Source organism: Lithobates pipiens, unplaced genomic scaffold (genome assembly GCF_037356315.1).
Source record: "Lithobates pipiens isolate NorthernLeopardFrog02 unplaced genomic scaffold, aLitPip1_a1.2 Scaffold_13, whole genome shotgun sequence".
Taxonomy (NCBI): Eukaryota; Metazoa; Chordata; class Amphibia; order Anura; family Ranidae; genus Lithobates; species Lithobates pipiens.
Window position 1 is genome coordinate 554404340 of NW_027507718.1, and position 21774 is coordinate 554426113.

Here is a 21774-nt window from a genome sequence, read left to right on the forward strand (position 1 = left end):
GGTTTCAAGAGTGCCTTAAGAAAAGTTCCCTTCCTAAGGTACTGCACCTACTCCTAAGAGTTCTATTTTTTTCCCCTAGGGTTGTTATCCCTGGTTTCCAGGAGATGGTGTTGGCAAGGGAGCACTGTAAGTAATTTTTTTTCTGTAAACAACATAGATGGCCTCTTCCACATTTTTGAACCAGTTTTAGGGATAATTTCAAGGGTTTAAAAACCTTCAGCATGCACCCCCCCCCCCAGTCCTTACCTGAGCCCCAACCCCCAACATTGTTCCTTTTATTATTTCTCTACCTGATGCCTGGGATGGAGGCAGAAGGCAAAGGATCTCACTGTCCTTGTGACAACAGGAAGTTTTTCTCTTCCTCCTGTTGCTGCGTCTCCAGTGGCCATGCTTTTACACCATGTGGGGGCCAGCAGGAACCACAAGGTAATTCTGAGTCTCAACGCAGCTCACTATTCTGGTCACCCTTTGGCCTGGCACAAACTCTCATGGGTTCAGCCAACTCTCAGCCTGCTTGTCCATGGCGCATCTCCAGAATTGATGGCTTAGTATGGCATTTGTCCCACCAGGGATAAAGGCCACTAGGGATGAGCTTCGTGTTCGAGTCGAACATATGTTCGACTCGAACATCGGCTGTTCGCCCGTTCGGCGAATTCCGAACATTATGGGCCGTTCGCGCCAAATTCGTGTGGCGCTCACGGCCCACAATGCACTGCGTCATCGCAGCGCCAGCAGCGAGGAGAGCCATGATTGGCCACAGGCAGGATGCCTGTGGCCAATCATAGCTCAGGCTGTGTAGTACACGCCCCACACTATATAAGGCCGCCAGCGCGGCGGCCTTGTGTAGTGTGTTGGCGTCTGAAGCAGTTAGTGGGTGTTCTGTGTACCTTCAACACAGTATACACCGATCGTTATCCGACGATTTTCGATCTTGCTCTTCTGTAGTGGTTGTTGTCTGCGTGCCCTGACCGCAGTATACACCGCTATATTCACCTCACCTATATAGCTAGTGATCTATCTTTTATAATAGAGCTTGCAGTCAGTATTGTTAGGAGCTTGTACGTGCTGTCTGCGTGCTCTGTACCCAGTACACACCGCTATATCCACCTACATAGCTCTTCTCTATTTGAGCCCACTTGCCATCTGCAGGAGTTATTGGAAGTTGTGTGTGCCTCCAGCACAGCACAGTATACATCTGTATATACCCCTTTATCTCTGGTGTTCTATAATAAAGGCATCTGCAGTCAGTGGGTGTTTTGTGCCTCCAGCACAATATACACCTGTATCTACCCTTTATTGCTGTTCTCTAATAGAGCCATCTGCAGGGCTTAGTGGGTGTTGTGTGCCTCCAGTACAGTATACCCCTTTATCTCTGGTGTTCTATAATAAAGGCATCTGCAGGAGTTAGTGGGTGTTGTGTGCCTCCAGCACAATATACACTACCCAACTGCTGTTTTACCCAACTCCCTTCAGGCCATTACCATGTCTGGAAGGCCAACAAGGAGAGGCAGACAGGCGCGAGCCGATAAAAGAGGGCAAGCAGGCTCTGTGTCTAGAGACAACAATGCTGGTCGTGGACACGGTGCATTGTCATCAGCACGTGGCCATGGGACATGCTTGTCCTTCTTTTCGGCAGCTGGACATGTTGAACCGCAACATGTCAACGACTTGGTAGAGTGGATGACCAAGCCCTCTTCATCCTCCTCATCCTCTCTCACCCAGTCTCAGGGTACTAGCAAAGCAGCTGCCAACGCAACGTCTTCCCTCGTCTCAATGTCATCATCAGTGACTCCTTCCCTAGACCCACCACGTCCTCCTGAGGAGTCTCCTGAACTCTTTGAGCACAGTGTTGGGTACATGCTCCAGGAGGATGCCCAGTGTTTTGTAGGCTCTGATGATGACACTCAGCTAGAGGAAGGCAGTAGCGTGAATGCAGAAAGGGGGATGCTCAAGAAGGACAGCAATCTGGCAGTCATGTTCCACAAGCTGCAGCATACTGCCAGGTTTGCTACAGCGATGAAGAGGGAGGGGATGATGAGGACATTGACTCCACGTGGGTGCCTGGTAGGAGAGAGGAGGAGGAGGAGGAGGAGGAGGCACATGTACAACGAGGCAGGATGCCCTCTGGGGGCCAGCTTAAGGGCAGCAGACCGACTTAATCACACCGCAGAGCTCCGCCTGTGCAGGGCGCTGCCTCTGCGCGTTATTCTAAAAGTTCTTTGGTGTGGGCCTTTTTTGAGACGAGTGCATCAGATCGCACCGCTGCTATTTGCAACATATGTCTCAAGCGTATCTCGCGTGGCCAAAACATCAGCCGCTTGGGCACCACATGCTTGACCAGACATATGTTGACCTGCCATGCAGCTCGTTGGCAAGCGTACCTCAAAGACCCACACCAAAGAACAAAGCGGACCTCTCCTTGCTCCTCATCAGCTGGCATCTCCAACCCCACTAGACCTTCAGTCCTCTCTGAAACCTGCTCTGAGAGGAATGAAGGTGTAGAATTAGGTGTGTCACAGCCAAGTGCTTCCGGGCACTCTGCTAGCAGTACACCCACGTCCGATTATAGCAGGCAAATGTCCCTGCCCCAGCTGCTGGACCGGCGAAAGAAGTTCACTCCCAGCGATCCACATGCCCAGCGGTTGAATGCTAGCTTGGCTAAATTGCTAGCACTTCAACTGCTGCCTTTTCAGTTGGTAGACTCGGCCCCCTTCCATGAGTTTGTACAATGTGCGGTTCCTCAGTGGCAGGTCCCCAAACGCCACTTTTTCTCACGGAAGGCGATTCCGGCTCTCTACCGGCATGTGGAAGGCAATGTCCTTGCCTCGCTGGACAGGGTGGTCAGCGGTAAGGTGCATATTACCGCTGACTCATGGTTCAGCAGGCATGGACAGGGACGTTGCCTGTCTTTCAAGGCCCATTGGGTCACTCTTCTGGCAGCTGGGAAGGACGCAGGACAAGGTGCAGTAGTGTTGGAGGTTGTTCCGCCACCACGCCTCCAAAATGCTACTATTGGTTGTGACACACCTCTCTCCTCCACCCCCTCCTCTTCTTCTTCCTCCATGGCCTCTTCCAGTGCTCTGTCCTCAGAACCAGCGGTGCTCCATAGGCGTTCCAGGGGCTACGCAAGTACGCAGGCAAAATGATGCCATGCCGTGCTTGCACTGGTTTGTTTGGGGGACAGGAGCCACACTGGGGCGGATGTTTTGTCAGCTCTGCAGGGGCAGGCCGAGCGGTGGTTGACGCCACGCCAGCTTAAGCCAGGAATGGTGGTTTGCGACAATGGCACCAACCTCCTCTCCGCCCTCCGACAGGGACAACTGACCCATGTGCTTTGTGTAGCTCACGTCCTTAACCTGGTAGTGCAGCGGTTCTTGGGCAGGTACCCGGGCTTACAGAATGTCCTGAAGCAGGCCAGGAAAGTCTGTGTGCATTTCCGCCGATCATTTAATGCCTGTGCTCGGCTGGCTGAGCTCCAAAAGGAGTTGAACCTGCCCAAGAACCGCCTTATATGTGACATGCCCACCAGGTGGAACTCAACGTTGGCCATGCTGCAGCGGCTGCACACGCAGCAGAGGGCCATCAATGAGTACCTGTGCGACTACGGCACCAGGACAGGGTCAGAGGAGCTCGGTTTTTTCTCACCACGCCAGTGGGGCATGATCAGGGATGCATGCACTGTCCTGTCACCGTTTGAGGAGGCCACAAGGATGGTGAGCAGTGACAGTGCATGCATCAGTGACACTGTACCTCTTGTCCACCTCTTGGAGCATACGCTGCGTGGAATAATAGACAGGGCACTTGAGGCAGAACAGAGGCAGGAAGAGGAGGACTTCCTTGCCTCTCAAGGCCACCTTTATCCAGACAGTGTTCCTGCTGTGCCACCCATCACACAGGAAGAGGATGAGGAGGAAAAAGAGGAGGAGGATTGTGCCAGCATGGAGGTGGAGGCTGGCACTCAGCATTAGCAGCAGCAGTCTTGTAGGGATGATTTACAGTCCCAAGAAACATGTGGACTTGTACGTGGCTGGGAGGAGGTAGCTGCGGATCATGTTGTCCTTAGTGACCCAGAGGACTCCGGACCGAATGCCTCAGCTAACCTACGCTGCATGGCCTCCCTGATCCTGCAAAGCCTGCGGAAGGATCCTCGTATTCTTCGGATCAAGGAGAGGGACCATTACTGGCTGGCCACTCTCCTTGATCCACGGTACAAGGGTAAGGTTGCCGACCTTATCTTGCCATCGCAGAGGGAGCAGAGGATGAGACATCTCAAGGAGGCCTTGCAGAAAGGTCTGTGCAACGCCTTCCCAGAGACTGGGAGGTTACAAACTCCTGGTCCTGGACAACGTGTTGCTGAGGCATCGGTCAGAAGGAGCGGTGGAGAAGGTGGCCGTCTGACTGATGCTTTCAGACAATTTTTTAGTCCGCAGCCCCAAGGTATGATCGGTTCCAGCAACCATCGCCAGCGTCTGATTTACATGGTGCAGGAATACCTAGGGGCAAGGTCAGACTTGGACACCTTTCCCACCGAAAATCCTCTGGCTTACTGGGTCTTGAAGATGGATCACTGGCCAGAGCTTGCACAGTATGCAATTGAGCTACTGGCCTGTCCTGCATCCAGCGTTCTTTCGGAACGCACCTTCAGTGCTACTGGTGGCTTTGTTACCGATCACAGGGTGCGCCTGTCCACCGAATCAGTTGATCGACTGACCTTCATCAAGATGAATCAGTCTTGGATCACCCACAGCTACCAAGCACCTGAAGCTGATGTAACCGAATAATGTTTTTTGAAATATCACATCCCTTCAAGACTGCCTATGCTGATGCTGAGTGACTGTCCTGTTATGTTGATTGTCTATCCTCTTCCTCCTCCGCTGATATGTTGGAAGAACATTTCTGGTTCTGGGTGATGCCATCAGCCCAATTTTTCTGCCCCTGTTTAACAGGGACGTTTAATTACAATTTTTGATGCAATGCTTTGCAGCAGGGCTAATTCCTGCAATAAAAATAGAGTATATGGGAGAGGTTGCAGTGTGGTGGCACCAGCACCAGTGCCTAAGGCCCAATTTTTCTGCCCCTGTTTAACAGGGGCGTTTAATTACAATTTTTGATGCAATGCTTTGCAGCAAGGCTAATTCCTGCAATAAAACAAGAGTATATGGGAGAGGTTGCAGTGTCGCGGCACCAGCACCAGTGCCTAAGGCCCAATTTTTCTGCCCCTGTTTAACAGGGGCGTTTAACTACAATTTTTGATGCAATGCTTTGCAGCAGGGCTAATTCCTGCAATAAAACTAGATTATATGGGAGAGGTTGCAGTGTGGTGGCACCAGCACCAGTGCCTAAGGCCCAATTTTTCTGCCCCTGTTTAATAGGGGCGTTTAATTACAATTTTTGATGCAATGCTTTGCAGCAGGGCTAATTCCTGCAATAAAACTAGAGTATATGGGAGAGGTTGCAGTGTCGTGGCACCAGCACCAGTGCCTAAGGCCCAATTTTTCTGCCCCTGTTTAACAGGGACATGTAATTACAATTCTTGATATAATATTTCACAGGAGGGCCCGTTCCTGTGCCCACCCAGAGTAACGGTGAGGACTTATATTGTGGCACCAGCAGCACAACCACCAAAGGTCAATTTTTCTACCCCTGTTCAACAATGGCATGTAATTACAATTCTTGATATAATCGTTCACAGCAGGGCGCTCCAGCGCCCACCAAGAGTCACTTTGAGGGCTTACAATGTTGTGGCAAAACCAACACCTTGTTCCGCCATTTCTGCAGAGCATATAGGGCAGGCCCCTACTTTCAAACATCCAACTTACAAACATCTCCTACTTGCAAACGGAAGGAGACAACAGCAAGTGAGATGAAAAAAGATGGACGACAAAACAAATTATACAGGGGTGATAACCCTTCCCTATGTTTTCCAAAAAGCTTAAAAATAGTTTTTTTGACTGGAGCTACACTTTAAAAATGTACCAGTTGAAAATTAGAAACAGATTCAACTTAACACAACAAACCTACACAGTCCCTGTCTTGTTTGCACCGCCTGTATACTGCTGTTCTGAGTATATAGGGCCTGGGGGCCACACGCATTTCCTTTTTTTAATATGGGTACGGGGTTCCCCTTAATATGCGTACAAGACCCAAAGGGGCTGGTAATGGGCAGGGAGGGCTACCCATGCCATTTTTCTCAATGATTTTCAACCATATTGCAGGAACCAGATATAACATTAAAACCGCAAGCAGTTTTAAATGATGTTATTTCCGTTTAATGTCATTTTGTGCAGGGACTGTTCTAAACATGGGAAACACGTGGCACTTCACAGGCATACTACAGACACCCCCCAGGCACCATATTTAAAGGAATATTTCACTTTTTTTTTCACTTTAATCGTCATTAAAATCAGTGCTCCCGCCAAAACGGCCATTTTTAAAAACATTTTAGGCATTGACCCATGTCCCCTGGGGCAGGAGCCAGGTCCCCAAACCCTTTTTAGGACAGCATCTTGCATATTAGCCGTTAAAATTAGCACTTTTAATTTCAAACGTTCGAGTTCCATAGACTTCAATAGGGTTCTAAAGTTCGTATGAATTTGGGGTCCGTTCGAAAGTTCTGGTGCGAACCGAACCGGGGGGTGTTCGGCTCATCCCTAAAGGCCACATACCTTGAATACCAGCCGCAAAGCTGCAGAATTTTGCATGTGACTTGGCATAGGATCTGGGGTGCTTGAAGAGGACTGGTGGTTCTGAGGAGTTACCAATTAATGCCATTAAGAAGAAGAAGAAAGGGAAAGAGGTGATCTCACTGACACCATCACCAAGATGCAGGACACGGGAGGACACCATAAGTTTCAGCCTTGTGTCCCTTGCTGCATCCTTCCCAGCTGCCAACATGTTTGTTTGGAGTGCTGTGAAGGTTATATACCATTCCTGCCCATGCTTGCTGCACCTCTTTGTGGATATAAGGACCCTGTTGCCCAAGCTGACAAAAAATGGCATCTATGTACTTGCCTATGTGGTGCAGCACAGGCCATAAAGAACCTGAAACATATGCTGATGAACGCTTTCACTTGTGAGTCTGTCCTGCAATGAAAAATAAAATGCATTGGTTCACCACCAAAGGTTTTGCACAGTATGTTCAAAATCCCGAGGAAAATATCTCTTGGTCATGTCAGCAGGTAGAAACGTTTCAGCCATTTTTTTCTTGTTTTTTTCTTGCTCCCTCTTAAAATACCAGAAGGGTCAGGCATGAAATCTTAGGGGGACCCAATGCCATTTTTTTTCATGGGGTCCCGATATAAAATCCATACCTGACCTGAAGTGTCCCGTACAGGGCCATCAATAAGAGGGCCCTTCAGTTTGACAGAGGTCGTAATATGAAGGAGAAGGGATCTCACCGCTCCAGGAGCACACATGCAGGCTGTAAACTGTCTCTTCTGCTGGGGAGCCACAGGTGCTGGCTATTACCACTAGCAACAGACGAAAAACAAGCTCTGGACTGCCGTACTCTTTAGAAGACCACATTCTTTTATTGGAAAATCACATCACAGCTCAACAAACACAGCGAACAAGGAAAAATTGCTGACGTTTCGCACTAGCTGTAGTGCTTATAAGCACTACAGCTAGTGCAAAACGTCAGCAATTTTTCCTGGTTCCCTCTGTTTGTTGAGCTGTGATGTGATTTTCCAATAAAAGAATGTGGTCTTCTGAAGAGTGCGGCAGTCCAGAGCTTGTTTTTCATCTGTTGCTAGTTTGACAGAGGGGGCTGGCCAATGGCCATCTTCATGTTTCATAATGTCCCTTGCATTACCGCTCACTACTGTCACTTAGAAAACACGGAAGCCCGGCTTCCGTGTTTTCTAAGTTGCAGCGATCCTCCGGTGGCACACTGAAAAGCCTCCTGCTCCCTGCATATACAACACAGGGGGGGGGGGGCAGGACAGGGTAGTATACACACAGCTCTAGCCTCGTTCTGCAGCATCTCCAGAAGCCTGCACCGGCAGCCTGACCTCCCACTGTAAGTTACTGCACATTATTTTCTGTGGGGGAGAGGAGTCCTCTGCTCTGGGCAGGAAGGATAGAAAAGAGTACTGGGGTGATAGGAGCATACATTTGGAGGGAGAGTGCTGTATGGATGGAGTGTAAACTGGCCTGTGAGATATGCATACCTGCACTCTGTACATAGCACAATCTTTAACCCTGCACTCTGAATGTATTGCAATCCTGAACCCTGCACTCTGTACATATCGCAATCCTGAACCCTGCACTCCGAATGTAATGCACTCCTGATCTCCGCACTCTGTATGTAGCACAATCTTTAACCCTCTGTGACGCAATCAGATCAGGGGCTTTTGGAGGGGACTGAATGCTAGCCTCCTGTAACTGACTATGGGCCCTGACATTTAAGGGAGCTGCAAGCATTTAGGAAGAAGTCTTGTTATATAATGTATAAAGGACTTTGGAGGTTATTTACTTAAGGAAAATCCATTTTGCACTGCTAAAACTAAAAAGTGTACTTGGAAGTAAAGTCGCTGCAGATCTGAGGGGGACATGCAAGGAAAAAAAAAAAAAACAGCATTTTAGCTTGCACTTGATTGGATGATAAAATCAGCAGAGCTTCCCCTCATTTCAGATCTACCTCTTAGATTTGGAGCGACTGCACTTCCAAGTGCACTTTCAGTGCAAAGTGGATTTGCCTTTTGGAAATAATCCCCATTATTACATTTAACAGTCAAGGAAGCCATGATGGGCTCTGCCAACTTGAAACTCAGTAAGCAGATGTATGTGAAAAGAAAGCTGGTTAATGAGATTTGGACAGCCCAGAGTCTTATTGAATACTGTTGCTGGGCAGTCTGGGATTTCTGATTAATCAAACCATTGTCTAGGTGTGAATTCCCATTCACCTATTGTTTCTGTCTGTTGGATAATTTGACTAATGCCGCGTACACATGACCGGACTTTTCGACGGACTAGGTCTGACAGTCTTCCTGACGGACTTTTGGCGGAGGTTGGTGCAGACTTTCTGAACGAACAGACTTGACCACACACGACCGGACTAAATCCGTTTGAAAGTCCGTTCGTTTTGAACGTGATGACGTAAATGGGCCTAAACAAGGAAGTTTAATAGCCAGTAGCCAATAGCTGCCCTTGCGTTGTATTTGGTCCGTCGGACTAGCACACAGACGAACGTTTTTTCCAATTTTTGGCCCGTCTGATAGATTTGAAACATGTTTTATCGTCCGCTGGAGCCCACACACGATCGAATTGTTCGATGGATTCCGGTCCGCCGGACTAAGTCTACCGGGAAGTCCGATCATGTGTACGCAGCATTACTCTTGGAGGTTATCTATGACGGGAGTAGTCTTGTGTCAGCTCTACCTCGTTATGAAAACCATTATGTGATGTTTTGGGTAATATTTGGTTTTAGTGTTCATGTAGTGACTGGCCTACTTTTCAAGTGTATAACAACTTGTAGCTCTGTTCAATAAACAGTCATTCCTTTGGAGTTTACCTCAACACCTTGTCTGTGTATGATGCTTGGGGTAAAGGCTGATATTAGCTCTCGGTCTGCTCGAAATGGTTTGGAGGGCAGGGGGAACTCTTTGGTGGAAGGAAGCACCTAGTCGGGGCGCCAAGCGGTTCTGTCACACCCTGCACTCTGTACATAGCACACCCCTCAACACTGCGCTCTATATGTAGCACAATCTTTAAAGCCCCACACACACTATCAGATTTTCTGCTGATTTTTTCCTTCAGATTTACCAAAACCATATAATATGAGGTCAAACGTTAGGGATATTTCAATTTGTATGCAATCCTTGCACTGGTAAATCTGAAGACAAAAATCAGCAGAAAATCCGATAGTGTGTATGGGGCTTAACCCTGCATTCTGAACGTAATGCAATTTTGAACCCTGAACTCTAAATGTAATGCACTCCTGAGCTCTGCACTCTGTATGTAGCACACTCTTCAACCCTGCACTCTGTAAGACATGCACGCTTCAACCCTGTACTCTGTATGTAGCACACTCTTCAAACCTGTACTCTGTATGTAGTGCACTCTTCAACCCTGCAGTCTGTACATAGTGTGCTCTTCGACCATGCACTCTGTATGTAGCACACTCTTCAAACCTGTACTCTGTATGTAGTGCACTCTTCAACACTGCAGTCTGTACGTAGTGTGCTCTTCAACCATGCACTCTGTATGTAGTGAACTCTTCAACCCTGTACTCTGTATGTAGTGCACTCTTCAACCCTGTACTCTGTATGTAGTGCACTCTTCAACCCTGTACTCTGTATGTAGTGCACTCTTCAAACCTGTACTCTATATGTAGCACAATCTTAAACCCTGCAATCTGTACGTAGTGCACTCTTCAACCCTGCAGTCTGTACGTAGTGTGCTCTTCAACCATGCACTCTCTATGTAGTGCACTCTTCGACCCTGTACTCTGTATGTAGCACAATCTTCATCCCTGCACTCTGTACATGGCACACACTTCAACCCTGCACTCTGTACATAGCGCACTCCTGCATTCTGGACTCTGTGCATAATAAAGTGCTGAAACCTGCATTTTGTATGTAGCACACAAAGGGGGGTTGTTGTTGATTATTTTGATTGGTGCGAGTGGGGGTGTCATAGTCTTGCACCTATTTTGTACCTAAGACAAAAAGCCCTGTTGCCTTCCTATTTGTAACTGCTCCTCCTTCTACTGTATGCAATTGAAGGCAACGCTACATTTTGTTTCCAGGTAGGGTCCGGTGAGGGACTAGGGAGTGAGGCCAGGGGTAGGGCCAAAGGAGGCCCTGTCAAGTTGCCCCATGATTTCTAACAGCAGCCCATATGCATTTTTTTGGGGGACCCGAGCCTTTCTTTTTTATTTTTTTTCACATTATCTTTTAACTATACCAGCACAATTCTCTGGTTATATGTGTCATTTTGAAAATCAATAAAAACGACTGAACTTAAAAAAAAAACTATTACACACATATTGCAAGCATTAAGGTTAACATTTGTTGCATGAATGTTGAGACCTTCACAAAGCAAATTTTTTATACATTTTTTTTTATAACTAGACCCTTTACAGTTCTATTAAAGAATGTAAGCATAGTGCAATGACACATTTACTTAACCCAATATCCCAATAGGGTTAAATAGAGAATAGTTCTATAAAGGAATAGCTGTGATATATATTTGAATATATGAATTATCAGATCTAGATCTGAGAGGTCAAAATGCTTTTGCCATTTAACTTGATAAAGGAAAAAAAAAAAAAAAAAAAATATATATATATATATATATATATATATATATATATATTATCATAGATAATTTATACATTGTACTGTCATAAATTAATTATACTTGAATAAAAATCAATAAAAACTAATTGTGATTTATTTTTATTTTTTATATTGGCTACTTGACAAGGTGTGTGAAGTGAAAATTTTGACGGGATTTTAAAATGTTTGCTTTTCTGTAATAATGATAATAACAATTGTTGGAAGTGAATAAGAAGTAACGTTATATATCTAAGGTTCTACACATTTGTTGGTACAGCCGAACTCAGCCATGTTGATGTTTGCATGACACATGTTTAGAATGTGTAGAGGAATGTGGCAGAATCTGCATATCAAAGGAGTTACCTTCAGCCCAACTGGTGCACACAAGCTTCAAAGAGATTGATGACAAAGACGGCCCAGGGCACATCAGATGGGACTGGCCACAAAGCCAAGTATGGCAGGACAGTCAGTAATATTAGGAGGGCTGTCATGTGAACACTGATTGGTCCAAACCAAATGGAACTGGCAGTAGGGTGTGGTATGGCTGAGGTATGTTTGACAAAAAGGTTTGCAACCATGAGGTCTTCCTCTGTCTCTGTATTCCATCAGGAGACCCAGTCATGAGGATCGATAAGTATAAGGCTTATATTGCACTGTGATTGTATGCTATGTATTATTGTAACTTCTATTGATACCTTATGCACGCTGTATTATTTCCTTGGGAAATAAACGAGATTTAATTGACCTTAGACCGTGTATTGTTTTCATAGCCAAGGGTGGTAGCATTGTGGTATTAATAATAACATGTGCTTGGCGTAATAGATTGATAGATTAGCTAAACTATAGGGATTAGACAAAGGAATACATAACTGATAATAATAGCACTAGGCTGAATTGATCAGTTACTTCAACAATTATAAATATAATCATCATCATCATCGTATAATAATAATAATAATAACAATAATAATAATAATAATAATCATAAAATTATTATTATTATTATTAGTAGTAGTAGTAGTATGTTTTAATGACTTATGATGCCCACTGTGGATATACTGTCGCTACTTTGACGTTATATACCCCGGTATATTTTTGCACAGTGGGTGATCCTCTTTCAAATAAAAGTGGTCCCGGTGGCGGATTTGCTTTTATGGATGTTGGGAGAGGTGCCTCTCCTCCTCTCGCCACTTCCCGGTGATTTCCACCGCTTACCGGAGAGATCAGCAGCAGAGGAAATGATCCATTGGAGTGATCGGCAGGAAGTTGAGTGAAGGAAAAGGCACTTTAGCCCTGCGGCCTTAAAGGGCCCATTAAAAAAAAAAAAAAAAATTAATGTGTAAGTGTAAAATTCCTTTTTATTTGTTTTGCTTTTAATTGTAAATGTGAGATCTGAGATCCTTTTGACCCCATATCTCCCATTAAAGTGGTCCTGTCATGTTTAGTCCTATTACAAGGGATTCCTTGTAATAGGAATAAAAGTGACCAAAAAAACATTTGTTTTAAATGGACAGGGTTAAAAAAATAAAATAAAAAGTAAAATAAATAATAATAATAAAAATTAAAGCGCCCTGTCCCTCTGAGCTCACGTGCAGAAGTGAACGCATACGAAAATTGCACCCACATATGTAAACGCTGTTCAAACCACACGTGTGAAGTATTGCTACGATCGTTAGAGTTACCTCCTCTGTAACACTAAACAGGTAAGCTGTAAAAATGTTTAAAGCTATGCCTACTGAGATTTTTAAGTACTGTCATTTGTAGTCATTACACTAACGTGCACAATTTTTAAAGCATGACATGTTAGGTATCGATTTATTTGTCGTAACATCATCAAAAATTGGGCTAACTTTACTGTTTTCTTCATTTTTTTAATTAAAAAAAGTGAATTTTTTCCAAAAAAATTTGTTTGTAAGACTGCTGTGCACAGTGTGACATAAAGTATTGCAATGATCTCCTCCATTTTATTCTCTAATATATAAATAAGGTAAAATTTCTTATCAAATACTTACTGTAATTTTCCTTTCCTGATAGACTCCATGGCAGCATACGTATGGGTTAACCCCGCCTCCACTCCTCCCCTATAGGACCTCACTTCCATAAATCTTTTCTCTGAGCCAGAGGTCGCGTTCCGTAACTAGCTTCCTCAAGACACTGGGGGGTGGGGGGGGACTCCTGCTGCCATGGCATCCATCAGGAAAGGAAAATCACAGGAAAGTATTTGATAGGAAATTTTCAGTTTTCCTGACCGACTCCATGGAAGCATACACATGAGAATTACCTCACCATACACGCCATGGGTGGGCAATGCTAATCCAAAGGCTTTAATCCGTACCTTCAACAGGCAGGACCTGCAAGCCAAAATAAACAGTGGATAAGTATGCAGATTATACACAATAATGAGCCATAAACATATTGATTGAGGACCACAAGGCCGTCCTACAGACTACTTTGGGAACCACATGCTGCAAAGCTGCCCAAGGTGTAGACCCACTCCTGGTCGTGTGAGCAGACACTACCTCCAAATGAGCCAAGCCCTTGGTTCTGTGAGCCTGCTGGGTAGCCTAGGCAATACATGCCACAATCATCCTAGATGAGGCACGTTCCTCTGACTTTTCTGATAAAAGAATGAACAGGTGTTCTGAACCCCGAAGGAAACTGCAGCGTTGTAGTTATTACATCACAATATCTGAGGGATTCCTAGAACTAAAGGAAGGCACTGCTGGGAGTCAACTCAGGATTTCCTGTTTACTAGACATGCGCTTTAACCAACTAAGCCACAGCGCGCCCTCTTCCACGTCTAAAGAACGTAAGTTAGGACTCTGTGGTTAAATTCTTGGCTGATGCACCCTTGTGAATTGAGTCAAGCATAGATAACAGCACCACTCGAACTGGAAGAACATTAGGAAAAGCTCTCTATAACCAGTGAATCAATCACTGAGGCTTTTTATGCAATGTGTTGGACAGGTAAAAGGCAAACTTGACAGGGGGGCCTTTAAAAGAGACACCCCTAGAACAAGAGAGAAACTCCATTTAGAAAACCTCCACTTACTCCGAGGTCTAAGCCTAGCTGCTCCGTTAAAAAATTGTTGGACAGGAAAAGATGCCTAGACTGTGAAGGCCGATAAAGCTGACAATTAAACTCCGAGGCAGCTGACCAATAGAGCCTGATCTAAAACCAACTGTACCAAACCTATAATATTTAGAACTTCTAGATTACTACATGATGTGTCAGCAGCAGACATGCATTGAACAAACTTTGACAAGATTCTCCAGCAAACTTTGTTTGCGTTCATTCTTCTAGTATTCAAGAGAGCAGAGATGACTCTGGAGGAACAGCTGAGGACCTCCAATCTTGAGAACCAGGCCACCAGATGCAACCATGCTGGACATGGATGTAGAATTACACTTAGCGAAAGATGGTCTAGCCTGAGGAGAAGGTGCACTGGGTTCCGGAAGCTGAACTGTGCTAGCAAGGGGAACCATTGCCTAATTGATCAATAAGGCATCACTGCCCCTACCTCCAAGACCTCTGTTCGGAGTCTTCGTAGAAGTCAGAGATTGACCAGGACTGGAAGAGATGCTTAAGTCCTACGGCATTTCCAATGATCCATCAGGGCATCTATGCCTGCAAACCTCCACATGTAGAGACCATTCATTGTTGTCCAATTGGACTCTGGAAAGAAAGTCTGCTAGAGTATTTTGGACTCTGGGGGCATAAGTCGTTGAGGTTTAGGCATGATTCTTCTGAGCACAAGACATAATTGGCTCCGCTTCCTGTAATAGAGAACAGGCTGTGAGTCCCCCTTGTTTTTTAACAATTTGCATTAGTGACAAGGATGGGAAGTGTCCTCATAATGGGGATTTTAATTATTCAGACATAGCCTGGCCATAAGGAACCGTGTCTTGCAGGACAATTTCATGGGTCAGATGGTAGACGCACCAACTAGAAATAAAGTGTTACTGGATCTACTGATTACCAACAATACAGACCTGATCACGGATGTGGAAATACAGGGCAATTTAGGAAACACGATCACAGGTCAATTAGCTACGGTATAAATAACACAAACAGGAAACATAAGGGGAATACAAAGACAATGAATTTCAAAAGAGCCAACTTCCCTAAACTACAAACCTTGCTGGAAGATATTAATTGGGATAACATCGTAGGAACAAAGAACACAGAGGACAGATTGGGTTTGCTTTAAGAGCATATTAAATAAGGGCATTATCCAGTGCATCCCATTGAGAAATAACTTTAAAAGAGTGAACAAAAGTCCTGTGTGGCTTAACTCCAATGTAAAAATGCATATAAAAGTAAAGGAAAAGGCCTTCAAAAAATACAAGGCTGAGAGATCATCATCAGCATTCAAACTTTACAAAGAATGCAACAAGAAATGTAAGGGTGCAATAAAGATGGCTAAGACAGAACATGACAGACACATGGCGGAAGAGAGCAAAAAAAAAAAAATCCCAAGAAATTCTTTAAGTATGTAAACAGTAAAAAAAGGAGGACAGACCATATTGGCCCCATAAAGAATGAGGAATGACATCTGGTTACAAAGGAGGGGGAGATGATGAAGGTATTGAATTTATTCTTCTCTTCAGTCTTTACGAGGGATCGGGGGGCTTCATTAACCAAAACTCCAGTGTTTATCCTCATGACACATCACATGAAGCACCCTCATGGCTAACAGAGGACAGACTTGAAGAATTTAACATTAATAAGTCCCCGGGACCAGATGGCTTGCACCCGAGGGTCCTTAGGGAACTCAGTAAAGTAATTGCCAGACCATTGTTCCTAATTTTTACTGACAGTCTACTGACTGGAATGGTACCAGATTGGAGAAGAGCCAATATTTAAAAAAGGACCAAAATACATCCCTGGGAATTACAGACCAGTTAGCCTAATATCAATAGTATGCAAGCTCTTGGAGGGGATGATAAGGGACTATATAAAAGATTTTAGTAATGAAAAAGATATCATTAGCAGTAATCAGAATGGATTTATGAAGAATCGTTCTTGCCAAACCAATCTATTAACCTTCTATGAGGAGGTGAGCTGCCATCTAGATAAAGGAAAGCCTGTAGATGTGGTGTATCTGGATTTTGCAAAAGCATTTGATACAGTTCCCCATAAACGTTTACTGTACAAAATAAGGTCCGTTTGGCATGGACCATAGGGTGAGTACATGGATTGAAAACTGGCTACGAGGGTAAGTTCAGAGGGTGGTCATAAATGGGGAGTACTGGAATCGGACGGAGGGGGGAAAGTGGGGTCCCCCAGGGTTCTGTCCTGGGACCAATCCTATTTAATTTGTTCATAAACGACCTGGTGGATGGGATAAACAGTTCAATCTCTGTATTTGCGGACGATACTAAGGTAAGCAGGGCAATAACTTCTCCGCAGGATGTGGAAACCTTGCAAAAAGATCTGAACAAATTAATGGGGTGGGCAACTAAATGAGGTTCAATGTAGAAAAATGTAAAATAATGCATTTGGGTGGCAAAAATCTGAATCCAATCTATACATTGGGGGGAGAACCTCTGGGGGAATATAGGATGGAAAAGGACCTGGTGGTCCTAGTAGATGATAGGATCAGCAATGGCATGCAATGCCAAGCTGGTGCTAACAAAGCAAATAGAATATTGACATTAAAAAGGGGATCAACTCCAGAGATAAAACAATAATTCTCCCATTCTACAGGACTCTGGTCCGGCCGCACCTGGAGTATGCTGTCCAGTTCTGGACACCAGTCCTCAGGAAGGATGTACTGGTAATGGAGCGAGTACAAAGAAGGGCAACAAAGCTAATAAAGGGTCTGGAGGATATTAGTTATGAGAAAAGGTTGCGAGCACTGAACGTATTCTCTCTGGAGAAGAGACGTTTGAGAGGGGATATGATTTCAATTTACAAATACCGTACTGGTGACCCCACAATAGGGATAAAACTTTTTCACAAAAGGGAGTTTAACCACTCATTAAAATGAAAAGAAAAGAGGTTTAACCTTAAACTACGTAGAGGGTTCTTTACTGTAAGAGCGGAAAGGATGTGGAATCAGGTGGTGGTCTCAGCGAGGGGCATTGATAGTTTCAAGAAACTATTAGATAAGCACCTGAACGTACAGGGATATACAATGTAATACTGACATATAATCACACACAGAGGTTGGACTTGATGGACTTGTGTCTTTTTTCAACCTCACCTACTATATAACTATGTAACTATGTACACGCACATGTTTACATTTACACCTGCCTGGATCTGATCCAATGAAAACAGATGGATGGAGATCCATTTACCATCTGTCTAGTGGATTGGATGACAGTAAAACTGGCCCATAGAGAACAGTGAGCTGCGTCCAAGTCTGCTCTGCGCAAGTGGAGCATACACGGACCTGTCATCCACCTGCTCAGTGGGGATCAGCGGAGAGATCCCCTACTGAGCAGGCAGATCCGCTTGGCAGAGTCTGCCTTTGTAAAAGGACCCTAAGGAGGAGCTCTGTGGATTGTAATGTAAAGGGGAACTCTGATGTAAGGGGTGCTCTGGGAACCCCGATGTAGGGGGATCTATGCTCAAAGCCCCACTTACATCAGAGTCCCCCTTTACATTACAGTCTACAGAGCTCTCCCTTACATTAGTGTGCTCAGAGGCTGGTGGGAGAAGAGAGGACGGGAGGGACTCTTCACTCAACATAAATGGAGGCTTGGGCCATGGAGTTCTACCACTGTGGTCAGCAAGCAAGGCCTACTAGCCTGTGCTTCACATACACATAGGCTATCCTGGAGCGCTGTGGATCCCCTGTGGAGGTTTGCAGCATCCATGGTAAAAGTTGGCCTTCCCTCCGCCATCAAGTAGCTTGCCAACTGTTGAACGTTCCATTTGAAAGGCATGGAACTGCCGGGGATTGGAATGTGGTCGGAGCCGTGAGTACACACACAGGTGGAGGAGAAGATCCTGCTCACTCTATCTCTTTCCTCTCCTGTCCCTGCGAGGAGGGAGAAGAGGGCGGTCTGTCGGTAAGTACGGGGTCTGTGAGAGAGAACCCTGGAGCCATATCCTGGGCTTTTGGGCCCCCCACAGTGGCAGAACTACAGGGCCCAGTCACAAGTGTGACTGCTGCGACCCTGATAATTCCGCCACTGAGTCTGGAATTTGTTCTATTGGATGAAAGTTTCTGTACAATCTCTCAGGGGATGGAATTTGAATTTACTATTCTTCCCCCGATCACTGAAGTCACATTTAGAATGTTGTATTTCTTGTGTCTTATACAGAAAAATCTTTTAATCTCCGTGTTGTGTTGGATTCCCCTGATAGGTGATATTCTGGAGGCTGGTGGTTCCCGGGACTACTGACACCCAGGGGCAGACTGACCATTCGCCAACTCGGGCACTGCCCGAGGGCCCCATGCCACTAAGGGGCCCCATCAGGGTTGCCAGCCTCAGTAAAACCAGGGACAGTATGTAAAAATCTTTTTTTTTTCTTTTTTTACATCTGCATATGAAATGCCCCTTACCAACATCCTTTTGGTCTAAAAATAACGAGATTATAGATGCCCCGCCTCTCCAGTACCTTCTTAGCCAATAGAAACATGTCTGTGTATACTGTGTGATTGTATACTGTGTGGCTCCATAATCTCTGATAGCCTGGGGGTCCCATAATCTCCTATTGCCCGGGGGTCCCATGAGTTGTCAGTCCACCCCTGCTGACACCTGAGCTGAGCGCCCCCTAGAGACACCACAAGACCGACACATGATTACAGTGGGACCGCTCCATTCACAATACAACAAAAGTCACCAAAGAACAACAAACCTGAGATTTTTTTGGATGAAAGTTTCTCCCCAGGAAACAGACGCTGAATTTACCGATCACCATCTGCTTTCCAATACAGATTGTCATCATACAAGACTTACTATGTCTCCTTCACTTTAACTATTCATTGGCTCATCTAGTTTAGGTGGATAGCAATAAAGTAATAATTAAAAAAATAAACAATAAATGATGATAATATGATTGCTATTATCACACCTATTTTTGGTTATGACTACCAAACCCCACTCACCATAACACTGTCAACTTGATAACTTAATAGATGGCTTCATAGGGGTTGGGTAGTCATTACCAAGTTTTTAAGTTTGAAAAGTTTGTGATTCACAATATAAAAGTAACTTCCCCACCTTAGATCATTTTTTATAGAAAGATATCAAATTTATTATATGGACCTTTAGCAGAAGCGTGACTAGAACCTTCAGGGCCCTGGCGCAAGAAACCACGAATGGCCCCCAGTACTCTGGCCTGGACCATTCCCTCCAAGGCCTTCCAAGTGATCCCACGCCCCTTTACGGTCTCGCAGTGGATCCCTTTTATATGTTGTGCAGTTCTGCAGTCTTGGGCCCCACCATGGTGGCAGAAAGCCAGGGCCCAGTCACAAGTGCGACCTTTGCAACCCTGATAGTTCTGCCAGAGGGTTGTATATACCAGAGGTGTATATAGTTTGGTCCCATATACCCTTTTCTGCAATCATTTGCGCATCTCATGAATATCCCACCCCCATCCAAGTTAAATTCCCTCAATAAAAATACAAAACAAAGTTGAAGGACTGGTTTTCTGCTGGTGGGTGAATGAGAACTGCGTGTCTGTTTGGGCAGGGTGACGGATGGACCATAATTACCAGCGGCCCCTTCAAGGGTACCTCTACACATAGTAGCCAGAAAAAACTATGGCAGGTTGAAACGTATGAGTGGGTGGATGTATAGGGCAGTCGATATGTAATAGCATGTGATGTTAGTTGTACAGTATCTATATAGATGGGATAGGTATATTGTATGTCTGTCTCACACTAGATGTGAATGTTTATAGGACAAGAATATTTCGAGGGAAAAAATACAAAGATTAAAAAGAGAGGGGAAGAGTTACAATGTAGAAGAGCAGTGAATGGGAGGCGTGGGGTAGAAAGGAGGGGAAAGGAAGAGGAAGAGTTCATAGAGAACCTGCTCAATGGCAGTTCATATGATTTACTGTAATGTAGGGAGGTGTGAGTCCCAGGATACCAAGACCTTACTAACCACCTCAATACCGGGCACTTTCACCCCCTTCCTGCCCAGGCCATTTTTCAGTTTTCAGCGCTGTTGCACTTTGAATGACAATTGTGTGGTCATGCTGCACTGTAACTATGTGAAATGTATATAATTTCCTTCACACAAATAGAGCGTTCTTTTGGTGGCATTTAATCACTGCTGAGGTTTTTTTTCCTACGAATTTTTGGGAAAAAATAAGTTTTTCTTAGTTTCTGTCAGTAAATTTTGTAAACAAGTAATTTTTCTCCTTCACTGATGTGCACTGATGAGGCAGCACTGATAGGCACTGATGAGGTAGCACTAATGGGCACTGATGAAGCAGCACTTATGGGCACTGATTAGGGGGCACTTATGGGTACTGATTAGATGGCACTTATGGGCACTGATTAGGTGGCACTTATGGGCACTGATGAGGCGACACTTATGGGCACTGATTAGGAGACACTAATATGCTGCACTTATGGGCACTGATAGGTGGCACTGATAGGCGTCACGGATAGGTGGCACTGGTGGCACTGATAGGTGACATTTACAGTATGGGCACTCATAGACAGCACTGGTGGTCACCGATAGGTGATACGGATGGGCAGCACTGATGGGCATTGATGGGTGGCACTGATGGGCAACACTGATGGGCAGCAGTGTTGGGCATTGATGGGCAGCACTGATAGCCAGCATTGACTGGCATCACTAATGGGCAGGCGTGTGAGAGCGGCCATTCAGGGACGACATCATATGACCTTGTCCCAGAATGAGAGCTGCACCGGCCCTCCGTCATTTGACAGTGTCCGGGCGGAAGCCGGTTAATGTTATCAAGAGTATTATTTAGTATCACCATTAGTGAGTCATATGTCCCCTACATGTCCTATAGTGTTATCAATGGATGGAGAATACTTATATTTCCACTTTAGAGATACTAGACCCCAAGCTAATATCTGAATATATGTAGTTAATTTTCTTAAGCTGCAGTAAGATAACATTGATTTGGCAATCAAGAAGATGAGTGAGACGGTTTACAGTAATGTATTTTTCAGTTGGTTTAGCTAGTAGTTGCCGACCATTTGCCAGAAAGTGACTTGAGTGATGCAGGACCAAAATATATGCTCTAAGGTTCCTCTTAGCCCTTGTACACACGGTCGGACATTCCGACAACAAAATCCGTCGGATTTTGTTCTGACAGATTTTGTCAGAAACTGGTGTTGCACACACACGGTCGGACAAAGTTGTTGGAAAATCCGATAGTTCGTAACGTGATGACGTTATTTCGTTCCGACTGGACTACGTTCAGGCTAGTAGCCAATAGCTTTGGTCTAGGAATTTGATCTGAGCATGCCTGGCACTTTGTCCGATCGGAATTCTCTACAAACTTTGTCCGATCGGATCATGTTGTCGGAAAATTTTATAGCCCAGTTCT